At 37.3% G+C, this 12,557-nt stretch overlaps 1 long non-coding RNA gene across 1 annotated transcript; it reads left to right on the forward strand.

Annotated features, from left to right (window-relative positions):
• The first annotated feature begins 9,432 nt into the window (after window positions 1-9,432).
• Window positions 9,433-12,353, forward strand: LOC119191641. The gene is made up of 3 exons (XR_005113494.1): window positions 9,433-9,566; window positions 9,646-9,768; window positions 12,034-12,353. It is a non-coding gene; the product is annotated as an uncharacterized LOC119191641 (long non-coding RNA).
• The last annotated feature ends 204 nt before the right edge of the window (window positions 12,354-12,557 follow it).

The following is a 12,557-nucleotide window of genomic DNA, read 5'->3' on the forward strand; positions in this document are numbered from 1 at the left end:
TGCCATCAAGCAACATTGTGCTAGTAACGTTTCGTTTCTTTTGAAAAATACTGTATCCAGTATATTTGCTAAGCATTATGAAGCATAACTGATTGAGTCATGTTGATATTGCTTTACTAAATGAAACTATATGCTCGTCTTCTTGAAAATAACAATTAATAATAAGTTACTCGAACCGTAATTCCTCGCAGCAGTAACATCACACTTTAAGTCAGAAATATGCACACGTAGACGCCATATTCACAATAAACTACAAAATGACCAAAAATCAGAAAATTAAAACTGAGATTTCTGCTGTTAACATTCATCATTCATGGATGATTTTGGGCAAGACGTTAGCACAGGTAAAGACGAGTATGTCAAAATGACCCTGTATAATGTGTCAGGGTGACTGCAGTACTTTATAGTTCCATGTTCGGCTGATGTTTCTGACTACAATGGGCTATGCTGACCATCATGGGAGCAGATCGCGTGTATCGTCATTCAATTGCAATCAAAATAGAACTTATCGGTGTATAAAATAAAGCCATATTCGTTTCAACTGACAAGCGGTAAAGATCTCTGGTCAGTCAACATTCTACCTTAATCTCAATCCAATACAATCAGGTGCATTCAGGTCAATTTGCGTGTATAAAAAACGGCAATTGCCTAGACAGCTGTAATAATAATAATATCAGCCCTGTATTATATACTTACCCACTGTTGAGCACGGGTCTCCTCTACCACTGAGAGGGATTAGGCCTTAGTCCACCACGCTGGCCTAGTGCGGACTGGTAGACTTCACACACCTTCGAAATTCCTATAGAGAACTTCTCAGATGTGCAGGTTTCCTCACGATGTTTTCCTTCACCGTTAAAGCGAACGATAAATTCACAAAGAATACACACATGATTTTAGAAAAGTCAGAGGTGTGTGCCCTTGGGATTTGAACCTGCGGACATTCGTCTCAGCAGTCCGTACCACATCCAACTAGGCTATCGCCGCTTTCTGTAAAATCAGGTGCAATAAGGTGCTTTGCGTGTATAAAATAAAGGCGGTCACCTAGACAGCCGTAGCCGTCGACGTGCAGCACGTAGCCGGGCCCGCAGCCGCACTCGTACGTGCCGTCGTGTAGCTCGCGGCACAGCTGCTCGCACGGGCTGCCCGCGCCGCACCGCCCTGCAACAACACACACTCTTAATACTATTGCCATTAGTGTCATTGTTCATTGTACTCCTGTAGGGAGTGATGCTGGAACCATACGCTTGTGAAGCTCATTAAATTGTATATGTAATCGTGTGGTAAGGTGTTTAGTGTGGCTTGCGTCTGATTGGCTAGCAACGCTGTTTAAATACCATTGTGGTGTTTTTAATTACATGTTCTTAGGTAGATCACTGCGTTCCCCGTTTCTCAGCTGACTGTCCCTTTGTTACGGACTTTGTAATGCAATATGTGATCTTACTCTCAGTAGGGTGGATGGGTAATGCCGGATCACGCTATATTTCCAGTTTTAAAATAACTGGTAAACACGACAACTTTTCCCAATACGAACGACACAACCTGAAGTACCACATTTGTTGGCCATTGTATTAGTTTAAGTTACAGTTTAATAGTAACCTTGAAATAAGAGGAGTACTTCGTAATCCAGCCATACCCCAACGCACTGTATTTTGTTTTAAGAAAACCGAAACATTCTTCCAGGGGCTTTAATAAAGTTATTAACCGACTTTAAAAAAAAGTATGAGGTTATTTTGACGTTCCTAAGAAACACGTAACGCACGCCGCATTTAACATAATAGAAATTGGCATACAGAATACCATTCCACTATAATTTCACAAGGACAATTTAACAAGACACTCATACGAGTTTATACTGTCATAGAAAATAAGGCCCCAGTTGTTAATGCCTGATGTGATGAAACTTGCGGCCATTTATTTATGCAAACACAAAATTAAACCGAAATGGCATGGCATAAAATCTAATGGCATTAATATCTTAATTTTTAACAAGCTAAAATCATTAGGCCCGTCTCAATGTGGGCGAATGATGCATTGTTCAAATAGAAATTAATGCTGTGAATAAAAACGACACCGCTCCGGTATACGTTTCCGGGTAATTGATTTTGTATGTAAATGAATACGGGGGCTTATTAGCTACTGAGAATGGAAGTACTTATAAAGGACTAGCTTTTGCTCGCGGCTTAGAAGGCGTGAAGTATTTTCCTGGATAAAAGTCCTGTTACATATTTTCCCGAGATAGACAGTAGCCTATAACCTTCCCAGGGCTTTAAACTATCTCCATACCAAATTTTATAAAAATCCGTTCAGTAAATTTTGAGAAAATCAATAACATACAGACAGCCAAAAAACAGAACTTTGTTTTATAATGTATATACCTATATAGGTAGATTACACGATACCTTCACAGTTATATTTATAGATATTTCTAATTGTATATTCAAAGGAATTCACCTCAGTATTTTTTTACGGGCACTGCAAAGTCGCCCATTGAACCTGGTGAATGGTGTAGGGTTCAGATAGTGTCGATTCATATACTGATACTGATAGTGACAAATGATTACCCCTCGCCAGTCGAGACAATTATGCCAGCTTGTATAGAACGGGATATATACAGACTGATTCCGGAATGCACACGTATTTCACTATGGCTTACACCTTGTGTACGGTGATCGGGTGATACAAATGTAATGACACACTATGTGTATTTCATGGAATTTGTATTTTGCCGATTATACATTTTGTAGCTGCGCAGGAGCACACTCGCCAGCCTTCGTTAGTCGTTCCGCGTTGAGAGTCAAGTGGAGGATTATTGAGAATAATTTAAAACATAATAATTAGTACCCAAAATCCCCACGTAAATATCCTACTACAGGCGAAAAGACTTGTGTCTGAAATTATTATTATTATTGTGCGCCATAATATTATGGTATTATGGTTAATTATTAAAATTATATTAAGCGGGTAAACAGGGTGCTTAAGGACTTTATATCCCCTTTCTATCTCTGATATATCTGGAGAGCGGTCATTCAAACTCCTGCATCTATACTATGCTCATTACTAGTACTAAAGCAAAGTTTTGTTTGCGATACCTGGGACAATTTTATATACATGTTTGTCGTACTTTAATCTCAAACAATTCAATATATCTTAGTTGATAGAGTCTATAATAAAAATTAGGCGACACGATCGGTCATCGATTTTTCAGTTCACACGCTCGTAACTAATAAGTCCAATGACAAAATTATGACAGGATACATTGTAGATATTGAAGAAAACGTAATATCATCGGTCTTTATTAGAGCAACAGAAGCCAAAACAACAGTTTTTAGAATTTTTGTCGATCTGTCTGTATGTTTGTTCACGAATCCCGCAAAAATTACTGCATGAAATTGAATGCAGTTTTTACCAATATATTGTTAGAGATCTTACTTAAAATATAGACTACATTTTATTCCGGACACAAGGTATTTTATACCAGAAAAACTTTTCCATGCGGGCAAAGCTGCGAGCAAGAGCTTGTCCCATATTAAAAATTAAGTTGGGGAGCGACAAAAACCTTCCGAGTTGTCAGAAATTATGATAAACGAGCCGCGGTCGGCACCGCCCCGCGCCCCGCACCTCACCCGCGCCCCGACTGAATAAATGTGGCGTACGAGGGAATTTTCCCAGATACCTCCTTATTGAACAGCGCCGTTAGTTGCCAATACAGGTACTACCCATTGTTAGACACTTACCTAATATTGATATTTCTCAGACCAAGACTTGCATCGTTTGTGTATCGCCTTATTGATCTAGACTTTTGATCAACTTTTTTTTAAATGTATTTCTTATACAATTTAATCGAGTTTGCACTTTCCAAAGGGGATGTCAGATAGGCGGCCGATCGCAAAACTGAGAAAAATAGTTACCGCCAAATGTTTTTTTTAACATGTGGATCTGAAAGACGGTAATATAGGCAATATTACCGTCTTCCTACTCTTCACGTATAAGTAGCTTTACTCGTCTTGTTATTCAAATACAAAGAAATTTCTTCTTTAAATTTGATCTAAAAGGTTGGAAACGCAATAATACGGCTATATAAATATTATACCTTTACAATTTGAATAACAAGACAAAGTTTGTTTAGATTTTTTTTTTTGTAAAAAATAATCTGATACCTTTTCATAAATAGGTACAACACTAAAATAGTAGCCAACAGCGGCGAAAGCTGAAATTTTCCGAAAGGACCCGACACAACATATAAGTTCTAATATGCATAAATGTGGTTTGCAATTCTTTCTAATGATACTTAGATTCTACATAAATTCTACCTAAATGGAAAGCCGACAGGAATCGGATTATAATATATACATATTTTTTTTTATTCATTTCTCCACAGTTTGAACAATTACAAAAGCACATATAAAAAAATATTACATAATATCTGTGGAGACTGGTGCTTGATCTAAGATAACCTTGTGTTTCAGGTCACCAGATTTAGATTCAGGGGCCTTATTCTCTATCCCGCATGTTATTTTAACAGTGCGTAACAAGCACGTAACACAACGCATCATGTTTAGGACTATAGAAATTTGGCTTACAGAATACCATTCCACGCACGTTTCTCGAAGATAACATGACACGGCCGCGTTACGCGTTTACACTACCATACAGAATAATGGCCCAGGTTATATAGACCCTTTGCAACTGGTAGCCAATCGGTGTACCGCCTCAGCAATTAAAGAATGAGACATTTCTTTACAGATTGAAGAGGGCTCAGGGCAAGTGCAAACGCGCCGAGGGTTTACTCGGCCGCCATTAGTTGCTTCCGTAATACCCCAATTTGACGCGCACTCAAGTCTCAACCTGCTGCCGCGACTGCAGAATAAATAACGGAAACCCGTTTGTTAACGTTAATTATAACATAAAAGTTAACTTATCTTGGACGGGTTTGCGTTATTAAATCGATGCCACACAGCATTTTCATGAAATATTTTTATATATTATGGTAATTTTAAATGATTTTACTCGCGGTTCCACCCATGTGAAAATATTTTTTAGAATAAAGTTGTACATTCTATATTTTAAGTTATACCTATAGCAATACATCGGTGAAAACTGCATTCAAATCCATGAAGTAGTTTTCGTGTGATGCGTTTACAAACATACAGACAGACAAAACTTCTTAAAACTGTTGTTTTGGCTTCTGTAACTCTAATAAAGGCCTGTTACAAGTATTATATAATACGATTGCAGACGGTAAATATTACTATCGAGCAAATTGTGCTAATATTGTCTTCCAAACTAACACAATAGCGAGCTTTCATTTGATGTCAATTTTACGCCAGTACCGTGGCCAACTCGATTCGAACAAAAATTCACATTGTAATTGTAATTGTTGAAGATAGTGTAGCCATAACCGTTCAAAATTGAAGAGAGGCCAGTTACAAATAAGAATTGTTCATTCAAATAGAGGTATAGCTGACCGGGAACATAAAAAACCTGATTTCGGGCGCAAATTTTGCTTTTCAAATAAACGTTACATTTTTTTTCCATTTTTATTACGTGACGTGTACAATGTATAAAGACTCCAGAACAGTCATAGCCAAGGAATGGCATGCGACCTTTTTTATTGTTAATAATGGCACATTTATCAATGGAGGTTCATCCCTGATTTAGAATGTAGGATCTAAATATTACAAGCATTTTACCACACAAGGTTAGCAGCTGGCACGTATAAAATAACACATTAATGCCAGAGCATAGGTGTTTAACCACCAGGCCACGTGTGAAGCGATTCATCGAGCCCGTTTATTCATATCATTGAACGGAAGCTGGCGCGAGTTGCGAGCAAATGGGGAGCTATTTGTATTATGTGTTGATTTTTGCGAGAAATATTCGTAAAAGTGCTGAGTTTTGTGTTTCGGGACAGAGAACGTAGAAATAAAATGCCATCAGTTTTAAAGAACTACGAGATTCAAAGGTACTTCAAGAACTTCAGTTAGCGGTTCTTGGCAAAAGTTTTATAGCGTCTGCGCGATGCTTTAAGTTTCTGAGCAGACTGTGCGCTTCCAATGATTTATGTATAGCTATAATTAATGAGACAAGGTGGACAGATGACCTCATAAAAATCACAGGAGGTCGCTGAATACGGCTTACAATAGGGCGATCTGGAAATCTTTGGGGGAGGCTCATATTTATCAGTGGACATGCTGCGGCTGATGATGATAATGATAATAAATGCCCTATGAATAATCTGTGAAAACTGTGACAAATAAATTCGCGTTAATATGGCACATTGAATCTGAAAGATTGAAATTCACATATCGAGGCGCTAAAGCGTTTAATTGTTTCCTTTTCCTTCTGCTTTTCTTGTCCCCTGTCCTTCCTCCTTTCTTCTCCTCCTCTTTTTCCATCGGGGTTTTATTAAAGCGAATTTAACGAGTCATTAGAATCCATATAGCAATACCTACTATTGCAACATATGTATTTCATGGACTTATCTTGCGAAATCTACTTCAACATCTCCACCTGTGTTACAACTCTGCCTATCCTTGTAAGGGAAAATGACTTGCTACGTATGTATGAAATATGAAACAAAGTAGCAACTCTCCCGCCACTTGCACGGTGCCTGGCGCATCGTGTCAGTGATGGTTTTAATGTGATTTGCTTTGATCCTTTGTCGCATGGATGCCTAGCAAACTATTTGTATTACGTACTAGATTTTAACATATACATAGTGGAGTGCATTATATATAAATTTTCTGTCAGCGCCATAGACTGAACTGTGTTAGTACAATGTAGCTAATGTTCCGGACTATGAAATAATCAATGCTCCCCCCGTGGCCATGAAGGCTGCAAAGTCTTTGAAACGTCGGGAGAACAAGTTAAATATTAAAACCGCAATAAAATAGTTTAATTTTAATAATCAATGCTATTATTTTACTTTCCAGATGCATAGGTAAGTAGTAAGTACGATGTTTTCATTTTTTTGTTTAAATATTGCTAAATAACCTCTATGTAACTTATGAATATTTTAATTCGTTGTTAGTTCGTATTTGTCATGAAACCTTTAACGTGTAGCTTATATTACCACATGTTGACATAATTTAACATGACCCATATACCTGTTACCAATTTTGGAGTCGGCGTGTAATAACCATTTAAATTATTTTTGCTTTTTAGTGGTTTTTGAAGGCGGTTTAATTTTTTGTTAAAAAGTTTTTATTTTTTGCTTTTTTGTGTTAGTAATGATCATGAGACCAAATGGCAAACGCCCTTTTAAACATAAAAAGAATTTACTAAGTCAGTCGATGCCTCTTCGAGAGTAACTCCTTGCTGTTAAGGAGTTGTACCTTCTACCATCAGCTCAGCTACATAAGATGATGATTACCATACGCAAGGACTTAAGTTACTTCATAACATTTGCGAAAAACGATGTGTGGGCCTATAAAATTTGAGGGTTGCCCTCGATTTCTCCAGGATCCAATCTTCAGATCCTTGCTTAGTGACTATGTGACTATAAATTATCTCCATTCGAACAAGAAAAGAATTTTGAAAATCTGTCTACAATTGGCGGAGTAATCGCGTGATAACACACACAAAAACAAACATACAGTCGAATTAAGAACATCCTCCTTTTTAAAGTCGGTTAAAATTATAAAAACTGCGTTTAAACTCGGCCCTTGTTTCTCATAATAAACGACGTGTAATTTCCACATAATTATTAGGGAGAAGGAGAAAAACTTCATAAAACGTTCGTGCTTACCGCTATTACGGCTATAACAATATTTCTTCTTAACGAATTTTCGTCATGAGATAAAGGTGCGGTTCTCCTGCGGGCGAGCATTATGCGCGGAATCGCTTGTATCTTACTTATTACCAAGAGCGTCGCCAGCCAATGGCCCCCCGGCGCGGGGCGGGGCAAGTTGATATGGAGAATGAGAAAAGTATAATTGTCCACATGTTCCTTCACCATTCCCCCTATCCCATTTTAACAATAACATAGAGCAGAGCGTAATTGAGCGTACGGAATATTAGGAATGGAATTGGTGAATTCCCCCTTCCTGTCCCCCCTTGGCGACACCCTTGCTTACATACGTTTCCAAATTCCTTTTCTAATTAATTTACCTTAGCAATGACAACTAAAGAAATTCTATCGGAGTTATTAAGACTTATTTTACTGTTCTCGACATAGCAAAATTAAACGTTATCCGTAAGTAGCTTTAAGATGTCGCAAATCGCTTTCAGTGAACCCGCACCCTATTATTTACTTAAGCCGCACCATTGTTACGTATATTGTTTGCAATTAGTCTCTGCCATGCCCATAGTCTGAGCCATAATTTTGGAAAAGGACCATGATATTAAATTTTAGAATGCCAAACAAATTATGTTAAATCGCTGATGGAGTAAAGAAATGTTCTGTTTCATAGGAAGTTTAACGTTAATACATAGGAGAGAGAATTCATTTCTCAGACCGTATATTTTAATTATATGAAAATAAATTGTAACGAACAAGTCACTTATCAGATTAACGTCATGACTTCTTATAAACAGTAGAATCAACACACAGAATTTGGAGATCTTATAAACAGCAAAATCCACACATAGAACTTGGAGACTTTTCAGGAATGTAGATTTCACGACCGCGTTTTCCTTCATCGTTAAAGTGAACGATAATTGATAAACAATAAGAAATAACTTCGAAGAGTCTGGGGACATCCATTTCATACTCAACTAGGCTATCGTCCGTCGTTTTATAATTTAGTCAAATGTAACTTTATTGTTACTGGCCATGGAGAACCAGATCGTGAGTGTAAAATATAGCTTAGTAAGAGCGAAATCGCGGCGGCCGCAGCGAGTACAGGCGAGACGCGATCGTTTATCAATATCGGCTGCCCTACATCCGCTCCGGCCATTCAATTATCCGCCCTGGAACAATATTTGTACTCTCTCAATCAATGTAGTCGGTTGCGATTTTTTTACTGATTTTCGAATAGGTGAGCAAGTATGTTGTTTTTTGTAAGCGCTACGATACAAAAGTTTGAATTATAAAGACCTATTTAATTAGTTTAATATATAATAATAATATCAGCCCTGTATTATATACTGGCCCAGTGCTGGGCATGGGTCCTCTACTACTGAGAGGGATTAGGCCTTAGTCCACCACGCGGACTAGTGCGGATTGGTAGACTTAACACACCCTCAAAATTCCTATAGAGGATTTCTTAGTTATGCAAGTGTCCTCACGATGTTCTCCTTCACCGTTAAGCAAGTGATAATTCACAAAGAATACACTCATAATTTTTTAGAAAAATCAGAGGCCCTTGGGATTTGAACCTGCGGACATCCGTCGCGGCAGTCCGTTCCACACCCATCTAGGCTATCGCCGCTTTTTATTTAATTATTTTAAAGGAAGTCTTTGATTCTCAGATCACTGATTGAAGTGTCGTTCAAACATCGTGCTGCTTAAAGGCAGAAGACTAGTCGCTGGTAGCTTTACGCAAACAAACTGACTAAGGATATACCAGCATATTATTCCATATGAATGAAACGTTTTTGTAAGAATAAAGGACTTTATTAATAAGGTAAGGGTGTCGCAATATCATAGTCAAGATTATAGTAGAAGATGCAGTCTCCTAAATCGTTTCTGATACATGATTTTAGATGAGTGCAGCGACAACTAAATATTAGAGTGGGACAGGAGAAGACAAGTTATTGAGAAGCATCGAAGATCCGGAGAGGGACATTTTATCGAATCCATATGAAATGTTAATTGCATTAAAAAAGGTAGGTATATCTACTAGATGAAACTAACTCCTACTGGATGAAGTAGTTACTAGAATTAACCCAGTACCAGATTTATTTCAAAGAACAGTCGTGCCATGCACAGCTGTGTCCAAACTTTAAATGTGGGAATGTTACACGCATTTGTTACAGCAGACGACAATAACACGAGACCTAAGAAATCTTATGCTGGGTACAGACCAATTGAACGAACTCGAGAGAATGATTTCGCACGCTCGCCGTAGATGAGTTCAATCGTTCACTCGCACTCGTTCACGTTCATTCATTCGTGTTTGCTCGATTAACCGCTTTTACCTATTGGAGTTCATATCTAAAGCAGGTTTTACACGCGGCACGATACGATTGGAATAAAACGGAAAGACAGAACTGTATTGTTTTTTGCCACGCGCAGTCTAAAACTCCGTTCAGATGACGAGCGTTAGACGCGCGTTGATAACAGCTAGTATTTTGCATGTATTTTGATCTTGTAGATGTTAACGCGCGTTTAACACTTGTCTTTGAAACAGGGTTTAATTGTAGCGTGATTGTTCAGCTTCAATCGAATGATTTCTGCGTCTGTAGCTATTGAAGGGTCTAGAGGAATGTCCTTTCGATGATTGTTAAAATTTGCAAAGGTTTCTTATTTTATGTTCTTAGTTCATATATATCGTAGTCGGGAGTTAGTTTTCTATTTTTATTGAACAGTAGCATTTCATACACTAAAATTGTTATTTTAGTGGCAATTTCATCAAGAAACTCATAAACATTAATTGCCAAAACTCGGTTTGCACCACGTCCAGACAGTCGTCCCTCACTTATCACCACTTACACCACTCTACGAATAAATTGCTGCCGTTTACGTTGATGGCCTTTCGTGGCGGGACATTTAATTATTTATTCGATTCCAAGATAATAGCTTTATCGCGGCAACAATGGAATGTGGCCAAATGAGGTCGCGAGCGGCACACGTTCCGTTTATTGTGCGGGTTATTTTTTCGCACTTTTATAATCAAATTGAGCTGTTTTCAGCGGTGATGCCTTTTTCATTGTTACGTTGTCGCTTACAATTTAAATGCGAATGAAATTTAATGTGCGGAATGTTGGGTACACAGTTTTTTTGTTTGATGTTCCATTGTCGTTTTAAATGTTGCACGGTTTATAAAGTTTTGGCGATTTTGTAGCCTGAAGTCATTTAAAGAATTTGAGTGATTTTAACCATGCAATGTATGGCCATACTCGTGAATTTAATGTGATAGTTTATAAGAGGTAAAAATATTTGCTGCAATACGTAGAATATATTTTTTTAATGGTATTAAGAATTTAATTTGATTTGAATATGTTCCAAAATTAATTTTCATTGGTGGTGGTAATAGATCTCTAAATGAGCCACGTATATATTATGTTAGAAATTAGACATAATATCTCCAATGGTTAATAAATATAATTTGATTGTACCTATAAGGTACAAAACAGTCTTGTTATCACAGCTTTACTCCGTCCTTAGATAAAAAAAGGTCTATGAATAAGGGGGATGGTATTTTCTGTGCATTTTAAAATGTGTAGTACTTACGTATTTATATTACAAAATTTTGAATCAAGACTCCGACGAAATAGGTAATATGAATTTGTAAAAGTTTCCATTGGACGTTGAATTTTTCATTTTAACCACTGCAAATATGTAAACAGTGAGTCGTCGCGAAAAGAAAACTGGAATATATTTTACTTCGCAAGTATGAAGCGAATGTAACCAGCACGGTCGGAACTGTTGGTGGACAAATAAAATACTGCTTTGACTACTCGGTTTATTTTATTGCCAAGAACATTAGTTTGAATTTTACTTGCTTATTGTTTGCATGATTTTACAGCATGACGTCATTTTCTTATATATACACTCACGCTCTTTATTCTCAAATCGGCAATAGAGATCCAATTAGTGTGCCCATTTTTCGCAGTGTGTATTCCGTAGGTATCATGATGGTGGCGAGCAAATTACGTCATTATCTTAGGTAAAATAATCACGATTGCATTAATGCATTCTTAATACCACAACCATGTTTATTCAGGGACCGAAAGAATTAATGTATCTAAAGAAATATTTACCTAGTTTTAAAATATCTCGTTCGTATTCGGTGAAATTTACAAGAGAATAAATGTTTATGTGAAAAGAATATAATTGTCCACATTTAAGATTTACCATATAATAATAGTAATTTCCCAATCATTACACAGATGTCAAATTGATTTTTAATGGCTGTGTCCTTGCCCAAGGCGGTCGTGCTGTTTGTCCCGAGCTGCCAACACTAGCCTGCCGGTTCCGGTGAACACGGTCATCTTGCAGGAGTGCATCTGCGACGCCACTTGACCACCGCTATCATCCATTTGTGTAAATTGTACATACTAATTATCTCCTTTGTCACAATAATGTACAGTCCACATTTGTTTAGATTTACCTCAGCATCAACAGCTGCAATATGTTACTGAATTTATACAATAAGACTCCACGCACGATCTAACTAACAATGGATATAATTCTCAAACTATGCATTAGAGAGTGGGTCACAAAGCTGTAAAGGTTACATCTTGGTGTATTTGTGGCTTATTGTTTGTTGTATTAAGTTGTTAAGTACCAATTGCCCAACAATAAGTTGTTTGTTTATTGTTTAGGCTAGACAAACTCTTGAACACAGACTAAGTAGATACTATGTTAGAACAATATGTCTTTCAATAAAGAGATATAAATAGAATAATGGTATCTAAGCTATTTCATGTAAGAAAAATGGGACTTATTTCTT

This window comes from Manduca sexta, chromosome 5 (assembly GCF_014839805.1).
Source record: "Manduca sexta isolate Smith_Timp_Sample1 chromosome 5, JHU_Msex_v1.0, whole genome shotgun sequence".
Classification (NCBI taxonomy): Eukaryota; Metazoa; Arthropoda; class Insecta; order Lepidoptera; family Sphingidae; genus Manduca; species Manduca sexta.